General features: G+C 40.2%; 1 long non-coding RNA gene across 1 annotated transcript; it reads left to right on the top strand.

Moving 5' to 3' along the window:
* The first annotated feature begins 17,709 nt into the window (after positions 1–17,709).
* LOC148054868 (uncharacterized) lies at positions 17,710–21,301 on the top strand. Its single transcript, XR_015706283.1, has 3 exons — positions 17,710–17,835; positions 20,996–21,078; positions 21,207–21,301. It is a non-coding gene; the product is annotated as an uncharacterized LOC148054868 (long non-coding RNA).
* The last annotated feature ends 5,388 nt before the right edge of the window (positions 21,302–26,689 follow it).

Here is a 26,689-nt window from a genome sequence, read left to right as displayed (position 1 = left end):
GTGGCACACGGCTCCCATCTCGCACTTTAACTGCAGTAAACGTACCTTTTGAGTTTACCTGTGCGTTTGCAGTTGGAGAACTTCAGAAGATAAAAAGTTAATATGATATAAATTTGGGGCCAACGTGCTCGCACTGCGAAGGCAGGTTAATCAGCCTCTTAACATCCTGTATTTCCCCTGGCAAGTAATGACATTATGCTTCAATCACATCAACCTTTTTTAACACTGCCCTCAAGAAAGATTTGGAAAAGATAAACATTTCCCGTAACATTTTTTTTCTCCCCTGACTTGCATCAGCTATATATGATTTATCTTTTAATGTGTTAAGGCCAGCTCAGTACTCCCTGCCCGAGATAATCTCTCATTGACTCCACCGGGAGATTTTCTCATGGCAAGAACATTAAACAGAACACAGATTTCATTTTATTTTTAATGTGCTTCTGACAAATTTTTTAATTTTGTGTCTCTCTTTAAATTTTAATTTCTGTCTCAGTGACGCAGTAGAGGTAATTTATTGGGATATAGTTTCTGCATTATTGTTTCAGCCCTGCTTTAACACCTGCCGTGGATGATAAATAGATAGCTTGGCTACTGGTGTGAATTGTGGAAGTGCAAGTATTGCATTAGTCTTTCCAAAACATTGTCAGCCACAAATTACTTAATTGTACCCAAAGTTAATAGGATGTCAACAGTATTATTGTGGCCGGTTAAAGAATGTACAACTGAATGTGGGGCAGGTGTTTGTATCACAAGTGTGTAATATGCTATGCACTAGGATATCATGAAATGTGATTCTTCCTCCTATGCGTTGCTTCTAACTTTAGTTATTATGGCAGTCTTTGTGCATAGGCACTGATTTGAGTAATTTTTGGATGGCAGGATTGCTGTTATCAATGATTTTTTTTTTCATTCACATTGGCACTTACAATATTTTCTGTTAACTTCAAATATTCCTCCTTTTTAGCTACAAAGGCACTTTCATAGTGACTTGGTTTAAGAAATTGAAAGCCTACATAAACCTTGCCTTAATATTGTGGACTGTAGAAGGTAAAAAGTTATTACATTCTTTTCTTTTTGTACTGTGGAGACAGTCCTAAATTTTATCATGTATTTGCTAACTTCAAATTCCACTCTTGAAAATGCTTGTATTCATGCTTATCTTCAGTAACAAAAAAGAACACTAGAAATCAGGGCTGCTGTTTTTGCTATTAAACATGTTTGGAAAATGAGGTCCTGAATTAGGATGCTGTAGAGAAATTAGATTTTTCATTGGTAATGTTCTTTTATTTTATTCATCATGGTAGTTGTCATAATTAAATGCTTTAATTGGAAAATATTTTTGTTTACTTCTTGAGAAGTTTTGATATTTTTGTCTGACTTCTGCATGAGCTTCACTACAAAATGACACGATCAATTTAAAACAGTTCCCTTAATGATTTTGTTAGGCTTTTGAACCTTTTTCCTCATTACGTGTAGTTACTGGCATGTAATCAATTGCAAGATCAAAAGATAGTTTTGCTTATGGTACGTGTTATGAAGCTCAGTGACCTTGTCCTCTTCAATTTTTCGCCGAGATGCTTAGAATTTGCATCTCCCAACTTATGCCAGTTCTGATGTGAACTTTGCCATCCAGCGATATTTAATACGAGGAGTGGAGGAGAGTGGGGGGATTGTTTTTTGTTTTGCTATGGGCTAAACAGACAACCAGAGAAGTGTGCCCCTGAAGGTGGCAAAGTATTAGTGAAGGGACCCAAAGAAACTATGTCATTGCTGCCTTCCTCAGTTTCCTCTGATGTCCTCGAATGGAAAGAGTTGGGGGCAGCAGGATAACCCATGGGGAGGTCATGGTGTTTCTGTTTGCCTTGGGGGGCCAGTCATGCTGATTAGACTTGTTTTTCAGCTTTCAGTTTCAACCAGGTGCAACCCTAAGAAAATGCAATGTCTTACTCATCCTTGTCTGGTTTTGGTATGTAAGATCTATTATGGAGATCCACACAGGGCTGGAGGATGTATCCCTGCCATGTTGCAATCACCGTGCTTCGTTACTGTTTGGCACGTGATATGACGGCAGTGAAGTCACTTGACAGTCCTGTTGCTTAATTAGTTTCAAAGTTGCAGAGAACGTTTCAGGACAGACTTTCATTCCTGCTTTCATAAACAAAATGAAGATGTCTCGAACAAAAAAACCCCTGAATTCCAGCGCCACAGCTAAGTCTGCATCTCCATCCAGGCTGACCAGGTTGCAAAGCCCGACTGTGGAACTGACTGCAACACTGCACGGCTCCAAAGCCTGTGCCAGGTAACTCTGCACAAAGTCCAGACTCTCACTTGGATCCATCTGCTCCATTTGTGTTTTATCTGCATTTTGACTATCCCCACATCCTGCTTTCCTAGTAGCAGAAATGGTTGCCCTGCCTTGGAAACTGGGGCCAGGTGTAACTTCTGAAGAATAGCCAGGAAAAGCAAAGCAGACCAGTCCTTGGGATCGCAGCCCATCTTGCAGGAAGCATTGTCTGCCGCATATCAGACCTTAATTATAGTGATAGAAATATGGTAGCGCAGCAAAAAGAGATCAATATCTACTAGCTTCAAGCTCAAAAAAAATCACTTTGTCCCTGGGATGATGGGTTTCCAGGGGTCCTCAGGCAAGATTGTGTTTTTCTACAGTTTGGTACCCTCATGTGTGAGGCTCATCTACAAAGCAGTCGTATTTCTGGCCTGCTCAGTAAGTTACTTCGCAACAACTCTAAATATACTCAAGCGTTCCAAACACAGCCAATGCAAAGTGGCAGAAGGTATTAAAATCATGCTTAAAATTGCTGCCACTGTGTTTAGTTCATTCACAGTCCTTCCCATGAAGGAAGTGGTTTCTAGAAACATTTATTTTCTGGGCTTGCACTCATTGCAATGCAGACTGAATGCCTCTGCATAAACAATTAATCTGACTTCTTTGCATCAGGCACCCTTTTGATAAATACTGCTGTTGCAACTTGTTTGCACAGGGTGAAGACCTATCACTTAAAAACATTTACTTGATATATTTACATATAATTCCGCATTCTCTCAAGACCTGTTGGCAGCATTAAGTTATTCTACAATGTCAGCTGTTACAAGGTTGTGAGTTTCTTGGCTCTTCAGTGTTGCATAGAAACAAAGCACTTGCAGATGCTTTGCCATTTGGCTGTAATGTTGCTTTCCATTTAACAAAAAAAGCATTTCTTGGATGTCATATGAGCATCAGTATCAGGTTTCTGAGCGATTAGACCGGTGGTACAGGTAGATCTAAAACTGTTGCTACTGCTGGTGTGTACTAAACCTTTAGTAAGGTCTTTGATGTTCTACCTGAGTGCTTACAAACTGTTGCCACTTTAGTCTGTCAGCATTTCTGATGTTCCGAAACGTGAAAACGATAACCACATATCATTAGCAACCTGTTGCTGTTCAAAGATAAAAGCCAGTGATGGCAGAAGCAATGTTAATAGCCACACTGTTATCTTAGAGACATGTTAGCTGAGCTGTGCCGTGCACTAGGATTTGTCTTGCCATCCATTAAAATAATTAATCAGCAAAATGGCATGTTAATGAAGACTGTAGAGATGCCTAGATGAGTCCATAAAAATGATCCTTTATGCCTGAGGCCAGGTTCTGTTCTCACTTGCAAAAAGGAAAATCCAAAGAAATTCTGTTGGCTTTGGTTGCGTTATTCTTCTTACAGCAGTGTGTGAATAAAATCAGGAGCAGATCCATAAAATGGAGGCAAAATATAATATGAATGAATGATTTTTAGAATGATTGTTAGGTTCATCCGAGGGAGAAAAAAATTGTGGAAACTGTGAAATATTGCAAAAATCAGTTTTGTTAGTAAGAAGTAACTGAGATAGGGCTTTGGTTGCAACTAAATCATCTGTCACTGAAATGTATGCAGGCCTGGACGGTAGTTGGGGAAAGAAGAACCCCCTAAATGTTGATAGGAAAGCACTTGGAAGCAAAGTGCTTGGTAACAATCAGAAGAGATGACAGATTGTATTATTGCACAACAATAAGTCTTCAAGGTATTAGAGGTATCAATTTACAGCGCTTTCTATACCATCATTACCTGCCACAGTCTGACTCTAATCACAGCAATAGAAACCAGGGTAGCTCCATGGGTGTTTGTGACTTTCTCTGAATATTTATGAAGGTTATAAATGAAATCAGGATCTTGCTCTCTGTTCTTAGCCCATCTGTATAACCATGAAGGCCAAATGAAGCTTTTAGTCATTATACTTAATTGGATGAATGGCCTTCAAAGCTGTCAATAAGTGGTGTGTTCACAGTAAGGTAATTAATAACGCTATTTCCTTTTGGAAGACATATCATTAGCCATTATTTCTCGAGATACAACACTGATGTCTTTATTCAAAGAGGTAATTGCAGGTTACCCACCAATTCCCCACCAGTGACATCATCTTTGCAAACTGAATCTCACAATCTGTCACTTTTGAATTCATAATTAGGATATTTTTCTAATGACAAGTGAATGTTATTGAAAGAAATACCTACTTTGTCGTTACAGGAATAAGCACAGCCGTACTGAAGAGTGAGGGGCTTGTAACACAAATCAGGTTTGTGAGTTGTTAGACTGAACATCTGGGACCTCCAGAATGACTGTATTGAAGGATCCAGCAAAAGTCACAAAGGCAAACTGGCAGCTGTATCACAACCAGTGTGTCACCAGCGATTTTGATGGCATACTTGAACAGACATGCCGAAAACATTCTCTGCTGCAGAACTTATTTGCTAATTCAGAGTATTTTATAATAACAGATTAAAGGGGTTCTGTTAGATTGCCCCATTCAGAAAATACGTACTATACAGTGTGAATGTCCTTTTTCACCCCTCTTAATTAGTGCTATGCAGCATAGTTGATTCCTGACCCTATCCTGGGAGGTCAGAAACATGGATAGCAATGGGATACTTTGGTGCTTTTTACTTGCTCATCCTATTTTAACATGTACGTGTACAAATAACAAGAATTCTTCACCAAGAGGTGAACAGCTCTTGCTAGTGTTGTAAAGCTGTACAAGTAAATTATATCTATTTATGCCAGTGTGAAATCCTTAAATACAACCATAGTTTTCAGCTATCTCAGAGAGTTACTCCTCTTCCTTTTGCATTGGCTGTTTGGGTTTTTCAGTATCTTGGGAGTTTTGTAAAGGTATAAGTGACAGCATGGTTTATGCACTGACTTTGATCTGCAGACTTCAAACAAGTCTGCTCTGCAAGTGTTTGTCACAGACCCAAAAGTCTAGCAGGAGCTGGAGCCCATTCTATATCCAAACCCAGATATTTTGGTTCTCTTTTTATATCCTCACCTTACCAATAGCAGGAACCTATTTAACATGGTTTCTGCTTCCCTGATCCTCGCTATTTGTTTGCTCTTAAGTCGCCTTTCACGTGCATCATCTTCTTGCATCTTGGCTCTTCCCCTCCCAGAGCCACCCTAAGCCCTTTGCTGTAATGGGACGGTGGTGAGGTGCCCGTGGCTGACTCCATGGACCTGCCCCAGCTGAACAAATCGGCTGCTCCAGTCCCACAGGGGGTTGAATAAGACCCTGAAGAGAACCACTCTGCAGGTATGTCTTTGTCATACTCTTGTTATAGCAAGCCTCTTAGCTTGCTGCTCGTGCTCTGGTTAGCATGCAAGCAAGCATGTCTAAGATCTCAAGTACTGTTTCAGCCACAGGGTAGTATCAGGAGCTGTTTCATATTGCCTTTTAGCTCTTATTTCTGCTTTTAAACTGAGTTTTTGTCTGTACCCAACTACATATATGTTTTGGAAGTGAGGTGGCCTTCAGCTGACCCTATGTCAACTCGTGTACCCCAAAGAATTCAAGATGCAGATGAAGGGTTGCAAAGGACTTCACTTAGAGAGCTAATAGCATGGCTAATTGCCAAGCACGGCACACGATTTGGAACAGATCCTGAGCAAAATAGTGTTGATGGCCTTGGTATTCTTGAACCAGGACAGGAAGATTATTTCTTATTTTGCCTGTATAGCTTTGCAACACTAGCAAGAGCTGTCAGAAAGCTGTAATGTAGTGGAAACTCTCTGGAGTTTCTTTCTTGGTGGTTTAAAGATATGGTGCTAAGCAGTTTCTTCTGGTAAAATATTTTAAGTAGTGACATAATTTCCTTCAAATAACTATCATTTTCAAGCCCAATAAAAGTGAGAGCTTTATGGCCTGTGTTAACTCAAACAGCCCTTTGGAGAATGTCTGACATTTTATGAATACTTATTGTCTGTTTTTTCTACCTGCTCTTAAATAATGAAATACCTAACACCTGGAAACATGTAACGATGTCGAGAAAGAAGGCCTAACACCTAGTGCTGCCTGGAATATCAGGCATCAGAATTTCTCATTTGTAAACAATATTTTTCTTACAGGGCTTGCAGGTATCAAGAAATCTTTATCTCAAAGCCAGTACAGGAATTGTTCAGACCTTCAGTGGGCGGGTGCACTATGGCTGATGGCATACTAAAAAAAATGACCTCCTTACGTTAGAAATTTAGGCCTTGAAAAACCATAGGCAGCGTGGTTGCAAATGGCTCTTGCAGAAGTACAGTGTGAAAGTTTACATAAAGTTCTCTTCTGGGAATGAAGAGATGTGGTGTTTCAAATTTAATACAATAAAGATTGAGTTCAGTGTCTGATCTCCTTTTTCTTAGCTGACTATATTTGCCGTCTAACTTGCTATGTGGAAAAGATGACACTTTTCTTCCCCCCCAACGATCTTGTCTCTCTTTAATCTTTTCTTTTTTTCTTGCAAAGATCCCAGTGTAGTATTTACCTATTTAAAAGTCGAGGGAGAACACTAGTGCATGGCTGCATTTAAAAAGCAGCATTTAAAATACAACTTCTTGATTTATTAAGCAGAAGGAAGGTGGATTTTCCTCTAAGCTAATTCCTCGAATGTATGACAAATTGTAACGCACACTTGTAGAACAATTAAGACATCATTATTGAGAAGTGAAAGTCTGGCAATAAAACTTCTTTGAATTTTGCATTTTAAATACAGAGAGTTGAATCCTGGAAATCTTTCTTTAGTAGAAATACTTGTGTGATAAAAGACAGTTCAATAAATGTCCCTTTATCCAAATGCATTTCCTAGATGATAGGGTAGATAAAATGATCAAGCCCGTAAGTGTTTTATTTGTAAGAATAAAGTGACTGTTGGATGAGGGTGGGTTTCCACAGCTGTACTCGCCAGCAGCTGCCGTCGCTGCCGACCAGGGGGGATGAAGCATGAGGCCGAGTATGCACGCACGCAGGAGCTGGGTGCAGGTAAGAGGGGGACGTGGTCCTTTCGGTGGTGCCCCAACGCTCCTGCAGGCATGGTCAATCATTGCAGGACTTGTTCTCCCATTTCTACAATGGGACTAGTGTACACCGCAGACAAAACTCAGGAACAAGGCTCTAATGACACCTTCTCTCCAGTTTTTGCCCAGCTGAATTAGCAGGATAACAGTGGGGTTTTGGTGCCTGCCCTAAATAAGGCTTGGCATTTGGGGCAGCTATGGAAGCTCTTCCAGATTCCTGAAGCCGAGCTTGTCACAGGGCAGTGGAGCACTGCCATGAGGCACTGTTGACTTATTCTGGTATGATGCAATTAATTCGTGATAAAGGACCTCAAGGGTTGTCTTAAAATCAAGGTACAGTAACATATAAGAAAGCCTTTTACTTGTCAGAGACTGCTACAAGATTAAACATTAGGGACCATGCCCTTACCTCCAAATCACAAACATCTTTTTTGTCATGCTGCTCCTTTGGCTAAAGACATGCGTTTCAGCCCTACTTCTGTGGCATTTAAATCAGTAAGAAAATCTTACTCAGCCTCACAGGAGAGGATCTGGGCATTATTGCTTAATAACTCGCATGACTGAAAACACTGACCCTAAGCACTAAAGTGAAGCAACTGGATGGTTGCTTTGCACAATCTCAGTGTGTGCTTGCAGATGGCTTTGCGCAGCAGTAGCTGTCCTGGGATGATTTATGTCACATATGGCTATAAACATATCAATAGAAGGAGTTATTAGTGATCATAACCCATAATTATCAGCAAACTGCTAGATGCTCAGTGCATTGATTATATTAAAGAACCTCTTAGAAAGGTGTAAAGCATGAGCATTATCACTGTTGCATAATGAAATAATTATGTAATGAATATGTCATTATGTAATGCATAAATAATGTTAATGATGCTGCCAAATGTTAACTGTATTAATCACTAGAGGGCAGATTATAATCCGTGCTGGGTACTTTCCTCCTCGCTGCCTGTGTCACGAGGAGGCACAAGCTCTTGGCAGCTTGCTGGCAGGCAGGCAGGCTGGGGGAGGCAGGGTGGGGAGCGGAGGGAGCCAAGGCTCAGCCCTTCCCAACGCAACCAGCAGCAGAGCCGAGGGAGAGGAGACACCAAGTTCAGCAGCTCTGAGGGACGTTGCATCCTTCTGATGACATAAAGGGGAGTCCTGGACCACACTGGCTTTTAGCAGAAATCTGGTTTATTGCTATTTCTGGGATTATATGAATGTGGTTTTTTACCTTGTTTCAGATTTATGGCAGAGTCAAAGCTCCGATCCAATAATAAGAGCATTTGTGACGGTATGGCTAATTGTATGCAAAAATGTTTGCAGGATCAAGGCATTTATGATTATTTTATAAACTCACTGGTATTTAATATGCATCTATCCCTCCTTCTTGTCTTTTCAGAGTTTATGCAAACATGTATATTACTGTACATCCCCAGTAGCAATTTATAAGAATCTACCTTTTAAGCTTACTCAGAGTCTGTACCCCACTTTTAACGCAAAGCCATCCTACCTATCTATATCCAGGACAACCATGAGGGATCTGCTGTGTGCTACTTAACTTAAACAAACCAAAAGGAGTTGAATGAAGTTTGAGATCAAGACAGTTCTTGTCTTTTCCTCCAAACCGCAGCATGCTGATAAAATCAGTAATGTTTCAATCCTTTGGATTTTTAAAGTAGAGAGAGACTAAATATAGACATGGAGGCCTCTCGCTCAACCTGCTGACCCTGAACCAAGTGACTGCAGGTTGCACTGACAAGAGCCCCATTGTCCTTTTCATTAATCAAACCCACTGAGCCAGGTAAATCTTTAAACAGGATGAATGGGCAGCATTTTTAAAAAGTAAAATAATTCGCTAGGCTTTGGATGTGTTTCTCTTTAATTAGTTTGATGAGCACAAAGTCTGAAGCCTTGTCGAACACCCAGTATTAACTTCTGACGTTGACCTAGAAAAGGAGCGTTGCAGAGGTAAGAGAATGGGCAGGTGAAACTAACTGAATAAGAGATCTTTTCTGTTAAAGCCTTTTACCAGATGAAAAGAATCATTACCACAATGATACTTCTAATTATACTGTCATTAGGGTACTACTGCAGGTTCCTATGGTGCATGAAGCTCCCCCTCTTTCAACAACTTGATCCAAAAAGGGTAAAATATAGGTATTAACCCTTTCACTGGAAATAAAGCTGAAGATTTAGGCAAGCTAAAAGAGCATGGTTTATTTTAAAGTCAAGTCAGAATATTTTTGAGGTTTCTGGAAAATTCACAAAGGCTTTTTTTTTTAATTCAAGTAGTAAACAATGCTGAAGAGTAAATTACCTGGCCACTGTGCGTTCTTGCCAGAGGCCAAAGATGGAGAAATGATGATGTGTGTTTCTCGAGATAGCCAAAAGGGAAAGAAAATGTGCTTTATTGTTGATCTAACTGTTGCCTAACTGGAAAATGTGAGGTGAAGTTTCTGGCACTAAGTTGTTGTCCAAACCATTGAAAAGGAGCCAAGAGCAGATATCGCACTGGGCTGTAGACAACAGCATCGTTCAAGGTCACTTTCAACTCATGAAGCAGCTGTTTAATCTATGAAGTGAAAAATACTTGCAGTTTTTTATAACTTTCAAACTGCAGATGATGCTATAGCATAACTGCAAGGCTTTTGCTTTAGTTTGGAGGCCTGGACATTCAACTCTTAGGTCCAAAATGGATGCAAAACCACAGGCATGCATGCAGCTACAGTCCAAGATGCAGAAAATTATGTGCTATTAGATGCTGTCATAAGACACCTTCTACCTAGAACTAAAATGCTTCTAGACTTTGGATGGCAGGTCCAAGTTGCCCCAGCACCCTTGTGTAAAACTGACTTGGAGGGGAACACCATTTCCTTACTCTGCACCGTGTGAACATTGTCCTACTATTCTGGATGGAGTCTAGCTCATATTTTGTTCTTCAGGAGCAGGTCATGGGACTGTAGCCCGTTCTGGCAATATGGAACAAAATCTTGTCATCTTCAATGTTTCAGGAGCAGGGGACGTGAACCTTCTTGGTTCCACATGTACAGAGTTACTGGAGCATTAAATAGGCTGCAGCTCTCCCATCAGGACCACCTAACTCAGTGGGGGTGTCCCCAGGCAGGGGCTGTTTCAGGCATATAACATAGGTGAGTATTGGAGATCCAAAATTAGAAGCCTATCATCAGGGAAAAGGGAGAGATCACACAATCATAGAATTGTTTAGGTTGGAAAAAAACTTTAAGATCATCAAGTCCAACCGTTAACCCAGCACTGCCAAGGCCACTGCTAAACCATGTCCCTAAACACCACGTCTACCTGTCTTTTAAATACCTCCAGGGATGGGGACTCAACCACTTCCCTGGGCAGCCTGTGCCAGGGCCTGACAGCCCTTTCAGTGAATACATTTTTCCTAATATCCAACCTAAACCTCCCCTGGTGCAACTTGAGGCCATTTCTCTAGATGCCTAGAGGAAGGAGACTTGGAGGACTGAATTAGGCCTGAGGCAGACGGCATGAATGTTGGGATGAAATGATAGTCTTTCAGTGGAAGAAATTGAGCAAGGCAGGTAGATCAGAGTAACAGATACCACCACAGCCAAATATATAAAGGCAAAAGGAGAAAGGGCAGCTAGGAAGAAAGAGAAATTTCTACAAAGCGAGGGAAAATAATGATATTCCTGTACCCCTGTATTTTGAGGGAATGGCTTTTTTTGTAATGCTCGGCCAGTGACACTGCAGTACCACAACACAGCTCATGGCAGCTTAAAGTGAGGATGTGGCTGTGGAGGTTTTGTGAATCCCAGAAGCTTCTCTTTGATGACTAAGTAGTTATTAGCTCCTTTGAGACCGAGTGCCATTTGGATAATTGGTGAGTGGACTGTGACCTGAAGTACTGATAAACTGGAGGGAAATAATTCAAAATTCTTTTCAGTTTTACTCCGTACTGCTTTTGTTTCATGTTCACACAACTCAATCTAAAACATGAATCATTATTTTCATAAGAGAAATCATAATTGGCATAATTTGAAGAAAAAAAGTAGTAACACTTGTTAATATGGAGAGAATTCAATTAATAAAACACCAAACCACATACTGTGGCTGATTTGTTTCTAAAATATCCTCTCTTCTACTTCAATAGGCAAATGTATTGTCTGTTGTGGTCAGTCTTTTAAAAAGGCAGCAGGGTTTATCCCTTCTGCCTTATTTTTTTAATCTTTGCCGTTATCCGCAATTTGAAAGCCAAGGGCCCAGTCCTTTCTGCCTGAAACCGGTGGGACTTCTGACTAAAATCACAAGAGACTTCATGCATGGTCACAGAGTTGTACTGATTTAAGGGATGTTGCAACGCTGCCTGGCACGCACAGAAAAGAGACCTTTTCACAGGACATTAAAGGAAAAAAGCCTGGGAAACTTACTCCAGACCTCAACGTGATGATGAGGAACACTCCCAGTCAGCAAAGGAGGCAGCTAGGTTCGTCACTACTGTTGCTGAGAAGTTTTTCTGAGCCTGCAGAGCTAACCGGACCCGTGTTCCTAGTGGATTTTCCACACATCCTTTGCAACCCCATAAGCTGGGCTGTTCTTGTGAATGATCCCAACGCTCTTTTTAGGGATCACAACTGCATTGGCAAAGACCTAGGGCTTACAGTGGTCCAGCTAGCTCACCTCCTTCGGACTCGCCCGAGCAGCTGAGCCCACAAACCCAAAGGAGTGGTAATGACTAGCAGGTCTCCGAGCAGCAGAAGGCAGTGCAGCTGGAAGAGAACATGTTGCAATCAAAAATATCTAGGTGCAATAAAAAATAGCTGTATTTTTACCATGGGAGACGGTGTCCAATATAACCCTACGCTGTGCAGCCCTTGGGGAGGGGTGGGGAGAGGAACGACTGGTTAGCATATGGAGTACTTTCTGAATTAGCCAGTTAGCCTGGGTCTAACCCAGCCTTTAACTGGGTCTAACTTAGCCTCTGTCCTCCACTGCAACGAAACCTTGGGGAGATAGATGTTTTCAGCTGAGCTTTATGGTTCAACACATGCCTTTGTAAAGGACCATAAGGTGAGATGCTCAGGCCACATCACTTATGTTTTGCATAGTATCAGACAATACTTTAAGAAGACCTTTTAGAATCAGTTTTTCTTTTTAAACTCGGAGTGGTGTCAAATTATTTTGAAGCACTTGAAATTATTTTCACTTACCAACTACTGTTCCTTTTGAAAGCAAAGTAAATAGATATGGGCAGCCCTGAAAATTCATTTATGCCCATCCGATCCCTGCACAGAATCCTGCTCTGTGACATGTCGAGGTTTGCTTGGCCCCTCTGCTCCCCTCCCCTCCGCTCTCTGCTGGAGGATGTTGGTCCTGCTCTGGAATAAAACAGTTGTCCTGGTGACTGAGCGAGGCCTTGCCGCCCTTGGAAAAGGCGGAGAAATTGTAGGTGAGTACTTTAGGAGCAAGCCTGATGAGCAGCATCCTGAGATAGCCTGAGCTGGCCTTTTGTTGGCTTTATTTTTTATTTGTTTGTAGAGTGAAATTACATGAAGACATAAATTCACAGTTTACTTTAAATATATTCTTGCTGGAAGAGTGCCTCACCCTTAACTGCAGGCATAATAAAATGGCTTAGTTCATATCTCTTGAAAATCCCTTTTTATCCATTTTTTAATCACTTTGGGCTGCAAAGACATTTTTTATGATATTTTACTTACATTCTCACTGGTGCTAGCCTTTAGGAAAGTAATTTCCAAGTACAGGAGTTGTAATACTGCATTCTTCATGAACTGCAAAATTACTTCAGTTATTACCTGTCCAGTCATTTCTCCCTGTTTAGTTCATAAGTGGAAAATATTTTACAACTTTCTTCAGATAACGTTCTTCTTTTTCAACATTTATGGGCCCTCCATTGTATATAAACTCTTGTCAAGATAAGAGTTTAATAAAGAACACTCAGAGTTTTTAAATTTCTGTATGTCTATAGCACCTATTTTGCTGATGCTTATAGATTTTTAGGTGATTTTACTCTAATTTTAAAATAAAAAGGAGATATGAAACTTATTTCTGATATAATTAGAAACCTAAAATGTAAGTTTGCTCACTGAAAACTATATCTTGGAGTTCTTTTGCAATACAAGTTAATTAACTGGATTTAGATATTTGCAAGATGATATATTTAATGGGATTACTGCTCAAATAATGTTCTCAGTGACTGATTTGGAATCTAAGCTTAGGGAACAGAATACTGAATTTCCAGCTCTTTGAGAGTTAATGTTGTGTTAAAGAAAAGTACAATTTGAACCTTATTGTTCATGAATAGCGAAGTTATTCTAGTGAAATGGAGCCGGTCCCTACAAGGGCTACACGAGGCAGATGCATGGGCAGGAGCGCGCAGACACCGACATTCCTGCAAGCGCTCGGGGTACAGATATACCCGCACCTGAACTCCTGGCAAGTTCAAGGCAATTGCCTATCTCATCAAAACATAATGGCCCTTTATTCAGACCCTGTCTCCCAAGTGGGATCAATTAGATGCTTTGGTCTGCAGGCTTAAAAATAAACACTCATGTTTTCATTTATATTTAGAATGAAAATGAAGACATATGACCATGGCTTTTCTGCCTGCTCCTGTCATGTTTTGAAACTACTGTTAATTTATTCTTTCAAAATATTGATTGTCTTTTTAATAGAAAAATGGGGAAAGTTAAATGATAACTTGCTCTGGGGAAAAATACAGTAGCCCTGACAAAGAATATTTCCGTGTGCCAATATACCCCACATTAGCGTCTATCTTCTTTTTAAGGCAAATATGTTTCTGTGTGTCAATTTGGTTCACTACAATGTTAGAGTTTCACTCCTAGCACAGGATTTCTCTAATGAATATGATAATTTAAATCTTATGATCAGAGTACTACTTTTAAAAGAAATTTGAACATTTTTTGTTTAAATGCTATTAAGTATTTCAATATTAGCTCAGTCAAATAACTATTAGATTGGGGAGTTTATATTCTCACCTTAGTGGATGGCTGCATAGTTTTACAGTTCTTCTCTATTGTAACATTTTTTAAAAGTACTTCATAAGTAAAATGATAATTCATGTTTAACCAACATAGATTTAAAAATTTAACCAGTGTTCAAAAGCTCCAGTGAGTTCAAATGTCTTAACATTTTTATTTGTGAGAGTAATTTTAATTTTAAGCTTTGCTAAAATGAAGTCTAAAAGAATTAACTGGATAAGATCATTCAGTTGACAGTGGTTCACCAGCACACATGCTGGAATGTAGACAAAAATCCCACAAAGAGGAGGAGATACTTACACACCTGCATGCATCTTCCCAAAATCACAGGTAAAATACCATTGGAAAGGATACTGTTGTTTGGGGTTTTTTTTCACCAGTTTTAGCTTATTTTGTATAACATATTTTGCCTTTAACATAAGAGCCTTGCTTTGGATGTGATTATGTCCTCTGATCAGAGGGGTTTAGAGACACGGATGAGAAACAGCATGAGCTTACCTGTATGTGCAAAGCCAAAAGTGAGCTGTCAATCAGAGTCATGCCAAGGCAACCTTGAAGTCTCATGTTTTACATGATTGTTACGTTATAAGTATTTCATTCTAAGTATTTAGTACTTGAATAAACTGTTCTTATTAAGCTAAATTTAGATCTTTTCTGTTTATGAATGCATAAAAATATGCCTGTCTATTTTTCATGATTTGTCTGTAGTCAAGACAACTGTGAATGCGCCCTATAATACAGGGCAATCACTAAATAGACCAAAATAGATGAATAGCTTACAGAAACCTCTTAAAATATTCTCAGCTCGTATAATTGTGAAGTTTGTGATCTTAAAGTATGATATTCTGTGATTTACCAGTAAAGGAATTTGAATCGTCCCTTTATATTCCTGTCCTGTAGCATGAAGTTCTTATTTCTGGCCAGGGCTTTCACTGATGCAAACCCAGATACTGGTTTTCCTGGACTGAACAGCAATGCCACTGTATGAGGGGGAATTCCAGAGCTGAAAAAGGTTTTTCTCGGTTCTTCAATTTATCCCATGCATATTGTCACTGTATGCATCACAGGAAAAAACTGATCATTTAACAGCTTGCCTCCAAGCGTCAAAGTGACTTTGTGAGTTTACAAAGTCAGGTTTTTGCAACATTAGAGTTTCATCTCCAGGTCTTTTCGGAACACAGCCGGTTGTGGAAATAGCAAGCAGACGTAGATGAGTGCCCAGCACTATTGCATGTCCAGGAATGGCATTCGCAGTGTCAATATGAAAGTATAAGGAAGATCTCAGGTAGGCTGGATTCAATGAATCAGCTGCCATTTGTCAAGGACTCTAGAACAAGCAATCGTGGGGCTTTTCTTTTGCTCTCAGAATGTGGAATTAATGTTCTCTGGGATGAAGTCACAGTCATAGGCACAGATAGCAGGGTGATAACGAACTAATGCTTGGAAAAAGGAGATTTGATCAAGGTATGTGAATGAACTAGGCCAAGGGTGGTACGTCTGATTTAACAGTGTTGGTACCGGTTGTGCTTGGGGAGTTTCTATCAGCTGAGACTAAGGGCAGTTGTTTGTTTGTGTACAGTTATAATAGCAGTGAAAAACATATTACAAATAAGTCCCATTAATTTGAACAGTCTATTGTTAAAGACAAATATAAAATGAGAGCAGACTGGAGGAACTTTGAAGAGATCGTGTACAAGATATGCTTTATCGGAACACCTCATTTGTCAGAATTGAAATACTTTGTGAAGTCAGGTGTTGCTAGAATGTCTGAAAATGTTTTGACAGTATCGAAATATAGCTTTTGGAATGAACTGATGATGCTGTTTTGGCTTTTCGATCCAACTTTTAAATTAATTTTTTTTCAGTATTCTGTTCCATTGAAAGTTGAACTGAAGCTAAGTGTAACGGAACATCTGTGTCTAAATTAGTGTAATTTTTCTCCAGTTACAGAAAGAACAGTAGTTACAAGCTTATCTTGACAGATGTATTTTACAGCTATCTTCTATCTTACATCTTCTATCCACAGATAAGTGAAAAAAAATACAGATTTGTACTATTGAAAAGGCAATATCTGGAAACAACAAAAAAATGTGTTGCTGTATTAATCAAAGAATAATTTCATTCTGTACCAATAACAATTTAGAAAACACAAAATGAAGCTAGAACATTTGTCAAATTATCATCCATTACACTTATTAATTGACAGTGCACTCCAGGAATTAATTGATATGAGCATGGGATTTGGCAGTTATGGCAGCTAGCGATGCTCTTCTCTGAGAAGAAGGAACGTGCAGTGCTAGTGCAAGATGACAGCATTCTCGGGCTCCTGGGTGAGCAGTATGAATTGTTTTTCAAATGCACCATTTACCCTCACAAAGAGCTGTTGGAGATCCTTGGATCAGGCCTGAGAGCAGTTAGGTATTCGCTGTCTGAATTTCAGCCCAAATATAATGTGCAAATGGAGGAGTTCATTGGGAATGCAGTTGGCAGCGCTGGGCAACCAGCTTTCCCCAAAATGAGAGCCTGTGGAAAGCTGTTTTCATCTTCCCAAGCCACTGGCCTCATGGACTTCAGCACAAATAAGTTTCCAAATAATGAATCTGCAGTTCACTTTCTGGCCAAGGCAAACGAGCACACGTTAACTCATTCAGAAAGGAGATGAAAAGCTCACATTCAGGATGCATTAATCTGAAAACAAGTGTACTTTTGTGTCTGGGGAGTATTATTTTCATTGCCATCAATTTAGAACATAGATAGACTGTGATTCTAGCTTCACTATCAGGTTGCCCTGCAGGCTGAGACCCCTCCCCAGGCCACTCTATTTAATTTAGACTAATCTAAAGCTAAGTGAAACCTTGTACCCTCTCTGATTTCTCCCTATGATGGTGAACACTCTGATTTCCCCCTCCCCAGTGACCTGCTCGGAGCGGCTGGGGAAATGGGTACGCAGGAAAGTGACCCCCAGGTAAGGGGAATCGTTATTTGTGCCAGCTGACAACCTATTAACGGATGGCAAAAGCGTTCAACCACTTCTTCCCTGGCAGTTTTCTGTTAGTTTGAGTTTTTCTTCACTTTTACACTATTCTTTTGAAGGCAGTCTTTGGTACCTGACTTTTTCAGTGCATTGCACTTATCAACAGAGATAAATCTCCCGTGGAGTAGAATGAAATCCGGTACTTAATGCGACTCTTACACAATTCTTGTGCTCCTACGTTTGCAGTGAAATTTGATGTGGCAGGAATTGGGCCCTGTATTTTTCGTGTTGGTTTGTTGTGGGGTTTTTTTCATGAAACAAAATTCTTGATAGGCTGAAGGAAGAAGTCGACAAAACAGGTCTCTCGTTCCCACAGGCAGATGCACTGAGGACAATATGCACCCCTCGTTCTCAACCTTCTTTTAGAAGAATGTAATCCTGAAAGGGGAGAAGGGGTCTATGTGCATGTGCGTGACTGCATGGACATGCATAGTACAGAGGTGAGCCTTCATGTTTACTGATACTTTTGTGAAACATGCAGTGAGCAGGGTATGGGTATGTCTCATAGTTGTTGCACAGAGTCTGATGGTGATAACAAATTTTACACCATTTGCAATCTTTTTTCTAGACAAATTTTCATTTACTACAGCTGTGCAGCTCCTTGTGAGATTTAGTGACATCAATATGTAGCCTGGAGAAGAGGAGTCTGAGGGGAGACCTTATCGCTCTCTACAGCTACCTGAAAGGAGGTTGTAGCGAGGTGGGGGTCGGTCTCTTCTCCCAAGTAGCAAACGATAGGACAAGAAGAAATGGCCTCAAGCTGCGCCAGGGGAGGTTTAGGTTGGATATTAGGAAAAAACTCTTCATCAAAAGGGTAGAGAGGCATTGGAAGAGGCTGCCCAGGGAAGTGGTTGAGTCCCCATCCCTGGAGGTATTTAAAAGGTGAGTAGATGTGGTGCTTAGGGACATGGTTTAGTGGTGGACTTGGCAGTGCTCGGTTAACGGTTGGACTCGATGATCTTAAAGGTCTTTTCCAACCTAAACGATTCTATGATTCTATAATATCTACAAGAAAATCTGTTTTGGGCAGTGTCTGATGTCAAGAAGACTTTGGCAGCTTTGCTACGTCTTTCCTTCCAATCCTTTGAAATTTACAGATTCGTTCATACATGAAACGTCACAGAAGTCTCTCTGATGGACTCGTGCTATCATTTCTGATAATTGGAGTTGGCTTGTTTGCTTTTTTTTTTTTTGCCTTTTTTTTGTAACCTCCTGTGATTACTTTCTGTGGATAAGCCAAGTGAAGAAAAAAAGATTCTTCCCAGTAATGGTCCTCAACTGGCAAGCACTCAGCAAGCAAATCAGCAGGTTCCCACACATAAAGAATCAGCTTGTCATTCAGTTTGGGCTCTTAACTTCTTATTCGAAGAAGTAATGAGATGCAACTGCCTGTGACTCTTAATCTTTTACAAAGCAAAATTTAGGGTCTCTGCTCATAGGCAAGAAAAAAACATCTGCAGCAGTACTAAGTTTAAATGTGTTAATCAGTAAATTTGAATCACTCCGTCAACAATGAATAAACAAAAGTGAACAAAAAATGAAAGGTAGTCTGAGCAGTGCTTGGAAAATACCTTAAAGCACTACTTAAAATGGAACAATTTGGAAATATTCAGCAGGTCTTAAAATGTGCTGCTAAAGTATCAAAATTTTCCTAAAGTCTTTGACTTCAGTGTTTCCATGAAAAAGGTGTTAGACTTGATGAAATTATTAAACTTATTAGCTCTAACTGACTTTGAATGTTCATGACCTTACTCTCTCATAATTGCAGCTGGAGGAGTTCAGAGGAATGATTTCAAATTTAACAGGTTTCATCAGATTAAGGATAGACTGATGAGCTCCAGATCAAATCTGGAGGATGGAGGGTTCTGGTTTTCAACAGTGCAAGGGGGAGATATGTTAAGGGAAGAGAGGTCTTAAATTTACCTCCTGGGTGCTGCTGGGTTACAGCTCTCCTGGTGGTGTTTCTGACCGTTGTTTCATAACATGAGAAGTACCTGGGGTGCAAATCTGTAGAGGCAGCTTGGATGCAAGGGGCACTGGCAGTCCAGTCGTCTTTTTCTGGCTGTTGTTTGGACACTTTCCCCAAACATGCCAGAAACACAAGTATAACCTGCACATCAGAAATTTTCTTTTTCCCGTCATCAGTTAGAGGACAAATATAATTTTTATTGTCCTGTCTAATGTAACTGTGGGTCAGTCATCTCATTGTCCTCACAGATGATTAATTCACCTATATTCTTTATCTCATTTCGGTCTAATGGCAAAGATCATGGACAATTAGCAGCAACCATGCTACTAATTAAACTGAAAAGGTCCTGATTATGTTTCTCATAAACAATTGCGGTTTTCTGATTTAGAGATCCAACGCAAAAAAAGGTCAGCAAAAAAATCTTTTTTTTTTGTCTGGTGGCTCACAAAACTTGCATGAACAAGACTTTTATGTGTGTGAAACTGCCAAACTGGAGCCAGGGTCAGAACTCTTAAGGGCCTGAATATTGAGCAAAAGAGAGAAATGAAACAGCTGAGATACTACACTGAGAAACATACGTGCTGTACTTACACATTTACCAATGTTCAAAAGATTTTCTGATAGGTAGCTGCTCTCTTGAAAATTATCCACATGGTTGTCTGGAGTTGTAATGCATCTGCAGGAGCCATTTTGGCTTGTCGGGTAAACTATACAGTGTTGCAAAGAAGTTTATAAATGGGTATTTACCCCTTAGATGGAAATCACTTTGGAGGAGCTCTACCAGCCTAACGGGTGAATAACAAGCTGTTTGAAAACTGTATGTATATGCCCAGAACAGCAAAGCAGCCCTTTGGAAGTAGAGTATTTTTATTATTCTTCATTTTTTTTTCCTTAAAAAAACCCAAGAAATTATCTTGAAGCAACAATAATGTTGTCACACATAGTAAAGCCAGGAAATTCAAAGTTAGGGCTGACACTGATCCTAATTCATGCAGCTTACAGCTCTTAGTCTAATCAACCATTTCACCACTATAATCTCAATTATCTGAAATCCTTTATTTCAATGAGTAATGTGTGCTTAAATTAATCAGGCGTGCTACGCTGGCAAATCCTCCTGCATGTCCTCTCCACTCCCATAGAAGTCAACAGAGATATATCAAACAGTGCTCCTGGGAAAAGACTGGCTTCTCCATGGCAAACACCACGAATAGTTCCTCCAACTTCAAGAGAATTAGCTGGGTTTATAGTGGTGTATTTGCAGAGATTTTGGCCTTTTATCTTAAAATGGAGAGTTCCACATTGTGGTAAGAAATAACTAGGACTGCTTAACTCTTCTCTCATTTCATTTTCCCAGGTGTATCTATTTGATCAGTTTTTCATATTTAAGTGTGTAGCGTGTGTTTTATGTTGAGAGAAAATGGCATTATTAAAGGATGGTAGAAGAAAACTAGTGTCAGAAACAAAGGAAACAAATATGCTTGAATTATACCATAAAGAGTATGAAGGGAATGTACACACAGAAATGAGGCTGTCTAAAAAGTGCATTAAGGGTTGATGAAAACATCGCTGATATCAAAGGAAATTGTTCACGGTGACTTTGGTGAACACTGAATTTGATGCTTGTTTTGCAGATTCCAAAAGGTGCCCAGCATAGGGCTCTTTTGCACCTTGGTGCCCATGGAAACCCCTCCAGACCCTGCAGATTCAGTGGCAGGTACAAGCAGTGAGGACACCAGGTCCAGTCGGTGATCTCCCTCCCCATCCCTCCTGCTGTTCCTGGCACTGCTGCAGCAGGATTCTCCAGCCTGGCTTGAAAACTCAGTGAAATCTATTTTGTAACAGGCAGACGAGGCTCTGGAGCAACTTCTGCAGAGTCCTACTGCTCTGACTCCTGATAACGTCTATGGGGCTCTCCCGGTCTGTAGCAGGGGCAGTTGGCCAGAACCGAGGTTCACCCTTCTGGTAAGTGCTCCAAAGAGGAGCAAATGAGGCCTTTCTGTGCCTCCACGCTATTTCCCTGTTCCCTCCTCTTCCACTGCCTTTTCTCTGGGGGTCAAGATGACACCCGAACCTTCTCTAATCATGGCCTATCCCGTTCCAAATGGACAGTTATGTGTTGTTTCTGTATTCTTCCTATCTATGCTTTCTACTTTTCTTTCAGGTAGCTCTATTTGTTGCTATCACATGTTTTTTTCCCATAAATATTCTCTTTCAGCTCCTGATACCTCTTTTTGTTACCAGAGTCATACATTCTGCCCCTTCTCACAGTAATCTCGTGACCCTCAGGTAATATACAGTACTAAGATAGATGAAGTCCTTTCTCTTTCCTCAGCCAGCACCTAGTTTCCAGCCCTGCTAAAATTATATGCCTGGGGTCAAGTTAAGATGAGTTCCACAGAAAAGATATTTCTTTCTCTTTGGTAATTTAAGATTGAGATTGAGAGCCAAGGGTACAATACTTCAAGAATAGCTCTGCATGTAACAAATCCCGTTTGACTGTCAGGAACACAGAGTAACCTAGCATTTTGTCAGAGATTCAAAAGTATACTGGAAGGGTGAAAATGATGCATCTACAAGCAGACTTTTAAAATGCAAGCTGTTGACTTGGTTTTTCTTTAATTCGCTGTCCGTGTGGCATGCAAGGGTGCAAATAAATGAAAACTGAGCTTGATGGCTGAATGGTATGACACTACTTCTTGCTTTTAATACGATTGAAATTAAAACCCAGAGACAAAGTAAAAGAGAAAGGTCTGAAGCTCACCATCTCATGTCTACAAACATCAGAGCTCCCTTGAGGATGGAATTTTCATCACGTGAGAAATCCTGAAATTTCAAAACTCAGTAATATCATTGCAATTCTTGTGTCTGGTGAAAGCAATCTCTGTTCAGGTCTCTCTGTTAAAAATGCCTATGCTGTCACTGCTAACTCTTTCCTATACACAGGACCTGCTTAGCAAGTCCTTTCATCTAGGTCAACAGGCATGTAAGGTGATTGAGCAAGAGCAGTATCTGTGATTTATAAATCAATACTATCTAATTTACTTATATGCAAAAAAAAAAAAAATTGCCTCATAAGGTACAACCCATGGAGAAAAACATGCTTCTCTTCGTCATGACATGCAATGACTTTAAAAGCTTAACATTCTACATGGTTCCTCAACATTCTACTGCCCAAATATGTGGTTGTAGATGTTTTCAGCCAAACTTTGTGTCCAAAGTCATTTTCTTTCACCATGAAATACAAATTATGCTCGATGCAAACAAAAGGACTTTTCCCAGTTATACCACTAAGCGATCAGGTCCCCATTCCTTTACAATAATCCAAAAGTTTAGATCTATCCAAGGGAAAATTTCATTTAGAAGTCCAAGAACAGCCTTAAATAACTTTCTACCTGAATAGAGACATATGGATTTTTTAAAGTCAAATAACATATTTTACCATTTTAGATAAAATGCCAGCTGTTGTAATGAAACAGGGCAGTGACAGAGACATCAGGAATACCTCTTTCTTAGCTGTCTTACCCATCAGGCTGTTGCTACAGTGCTAACCACTGCTGTCCTGATGGCTCCAAGTGGATAACATACCAATGTGTCACAACTCGTGTTGTGTTAGTAAATACCATATGCACGTTATTTTTTATTTCCTAAGAAGGTCTAAGGGGAAGGACAATATAGGATGGAAATGATGTTTAGTCCTGAACTTAGCTTCAAATTGTGGAAGAATGAAAATTAAAGCTTACCTAAACATAGAAGGAAATGCAGCCAATCACAGCTGAAGGATTAGTAAAAAGTGTTAAAAATATTATATGAAAGTTTTAATTACACAGAGAAATTATAAAATGCCCAGTAATTACAGTATATTGATTCCATTTTTTTTTCTTGAAATGCTAAAACTATTTCAACACACACAGAATCAATAAACATAATTAAAATATGAGCTCATCAAAACAGTAATTAAATGTACTTAACAGCTTTTGTGGCTTTTCTCCATATGGTTACTGTGGGAGTGTGAATCTGGCTTGCTAGATAAATGTAACAAAATAAAGTGAAAGCCTGGGAAAAGATTACTGTGGTATCATAAGCAAATACAATAAAGTCTAGCTCTATAATAAGTTCCAATAAATCAAAAAGTTGACAAAGGAAGCAGTGTTTACAATTATTAGAGAGAAATTCTGGATGTTTTATATTTTTATGGGATTAACACTATCATGGACTTAATATAGAAGTCAGATCAAATCTTTCTTCCATCATTAAAGCCGTTCTACTAGAAGACTTTCTGTTCAATGAAAGATATTTGGGAACGTTATGGGCTTGCTGGTGTTGGTGACAAATCACTTGACAGCTGTCATTCAGGGCGCAATTCAGCTCAAGGACCTAACGCAGCTGCTTTGAGTTGCACTTTGGAGCAGCAAATCTCTCTTCAGCGATTAGATAAAGCAGCATGACTGCCAAGTAGAAAGTAAATTAGGTGCTTAAAGTGGGGTGTGTGAATACTTCTTCTCCACCTTTCTCCCTTCCTCCTCCCTGGGTACATGTACAGTGCCATGAATAATACAGAAAAATCAATGGACAGTGCTTAAAAAAAAAAAAAAAGAACAACAAAAAAGATGCTCATGTCTGGAACTGATTTCTTCAGAAAACACCATGGGCATCGACGGGCTACGCAGCTCCTCCTTCTCCTCTGCTGCCTTTTCTGGAGTGCTTGTCATCACTCTGCCGTGTCTTTCGAGACCCTTGGGAAGTATGGCACTTAAATGCCATTTTTGCATCACTGCCATCATAGGCACACACAGATGACATGCAATGCATGTATCTCATGTGTTGCCTGGATATAAAAAAGTTTGCACAGTTGTTAAATAAACCCTTACCAGCCCGTACTCCACTGATTGAACTGACGTTGTCACTGATTTAATAAGATGTGAAAGTAATCAAGGTAGATATTGTGTGGTAAAAAAAATTAGAAGTGTGAAGATGTGGTGACACACCGTGTCTGTAATTAAAAAAAATGAGATAAATGTATTTCTCTAGTGCCCAATGCACAGGCAGTAGTGATTACACTGGCTGTGTAAACAAAGTTATTGCTACCTCTTGTTTTCCCTAACCACCTCTTGACCTGAAAAAAAACAAAATACATTTCAAAATGTGATGCATAGCAGTGTATTGCAGTGATATTCACAATTTTCTCAGTAGCTTAGAGCCACCAGCATAGCTCACACCTTAGTGTTTTAAAAATTTGAACATTCATTTTAAAAGCTTTGTTTAAATCCACCCCTAAATCCCTAAAGCCAACTAAACCCAGAGAAAGGAATAAGACAATATATTACAATTTCTTACACATTTTTCTGAAAACAATCACTAGAGCTTTTTCTCACCCAGATCAGGCCTCACTCTACAATGTGTGTACTTCTTTCTCACCCCATAGGCTGAGAAAAAAAATGCTTTAAGATTGTGAAGCAGAGCAAAAAGGTAAATAACTCCTTTAGAATCATAGAATCATTTAGGTTGGAAAAGACCTTTAAGATCATCAGGTGTCTGACAACCCTTTCAGTGAAGAAATTTTTCCTAATATCCAATCTAAACCTCCCCTGGCACAACTACCGTCTTTTAAATACCTCCAGGGATGCAGACTCAACCACTTCCCTGAGCAGCCTGTGCCACTGCCTGACCACCCTTTCGGTGAAGAAGTTTTTCCTAATATCCAACCTAAACCTGCCCTGGCGCAGCTTGAGGCCGTTTCCTCTCATCCTATCGCCTGTTACTTGGGAGAAGAGACCGACCCCCACCTGGCTCCAGCCTCCTTTCAGGTAGTTGCAGAGAGCAATAAGGTCTCCCCTCAGCCTCCTCTTCTCTAGGCTAAACAACCCCAGTTCCCTCAGCCCCTCCTCGTAGGACTTGTTCTCCAGACCCTTCACCAACTTCATTGCCCTTCTCTGGACACGCTCCAGCACCTCCATGTCCTTCTTCTAATGAGGGGCCCAACACTGAACACAGGATTCGAGGTGCAGCCTCACCGGTGCCATACAGGGGCACTCTCACCTCCCTGGTGCTGCTGGTCACACTATTCCTGATACAAGCCCGGATGCCATTGGCCTTCTTGGCCACCTGGGCACACTGCTTGCTCATGTTCAGCCAGCTGTTGACCAATGCCCCCAGGTCCTTTTCCCCCAGGCAGCTCTCCAGCTGCTCTTCCCCAAGCCTGTAGCGTTGCATGGGGTTGTTGTGACCCAAGTGCAGGACCCGGCACTCAGCCTTGTTGAACCTCACACAGTTGGCCTCAGCCCATCGATCCAGCCTCTCCAGATCCCTCTGCAGAGCCTTCCAGATGAACACTCCTGCCCAACTTGGTTTAAGTCAGTAACTCTTTTAAGAAACAGCAAGATTTGCTAGCTAAATAGGTGTTGCTAGGGAGGGAATCCTATCATGGTTGCAAATACCCTGCCTCTCCCTTCCTTCTAGAATAAGGCACAGAGAACAGGAACCCATGACACAGCAGTACTGAATCCCCATCCCATTTTTAAGTACTAGTACACTTCAGGAGTGCAGGAAGATATTACTGCTTGTATATTTGCTGCTTTCAGGCCTTTCTCACTTACCAGCTTTCTTTCCATCTTTGTCACTATTTACAGGTGTTAAAAAAAATTCCCTCTTTTTTTCTTGAAATGAGTCATCATTTTTTTCCTTGTTCTTGAAAGGATGTAATCTTTCTATAAATAGGACCTGGACCATAACTCCTGACATTCCAATTCCACTGACCTTTTTAAAGCTTTACATAGGACTCAAATTGTGGGAATAGAGTTAGTCGTATTCCCTAATGAGAGAATTACATTGTATTCAATTCCTTTACTTTTAATCACACGAGCTAATGAAAAGGCCCCTTTTTTTCCAAAGGTAACTAGTTGCTCTAAAGATGCAGATAGAAGTATACAGCTCTCACCCCAGAAGTATTTAGACAAAACCAAACTCCTTCAAAATCCTGTTATCAGAATAAAGCACTAAGTCTATTGACTACTGTTTGAAAATTAGTCAATATATTTCTGTCTTTAGCGAACTTCAGAAAATTTGAGCTAGTAGTTTTACACCTGAAAAGTGGGGTACAATAATCTGTTACTGGGTCTTGGTATAAATTGTTTCCTGCTTTTAACAGAGTGTAGCATCCTATTGCCTCTTCTGGATGGTGCTACAAATTTATTAGACTCTGCATCCAGTTTCCTCATCTTGTATTATGTTGCCAAGTAGGAGACAAAATGTCTAGTAATTAAGGCTGCTTTTAAAGTTGAAGATGGCCTTTTAAAAGGCCAAGATTGAAATGGAAGATTGAGGACAAA

The sequence above is a fragment of the Nipponia nippon genome, unplaced genomic scaffold (genome assembly GCF_047370975.1).
Source record: "Nipponia nippon isolate SJK-2023a ecotype South Korea unplaced genomic scaffold, ASM4737097v1 scaffold_3, whole genome shotgun sequence".
NCBI classification, from domain to species: domain Eukaryota; kingdom Metazoa; phylum Chordata; class Aves; order Pelecaniformes; family Threskiornithidae; genus Nipponia; species Nipponia nippon.
This window is presented reverse-complemented; position numbering and strand designations above follow the sequence as displayed.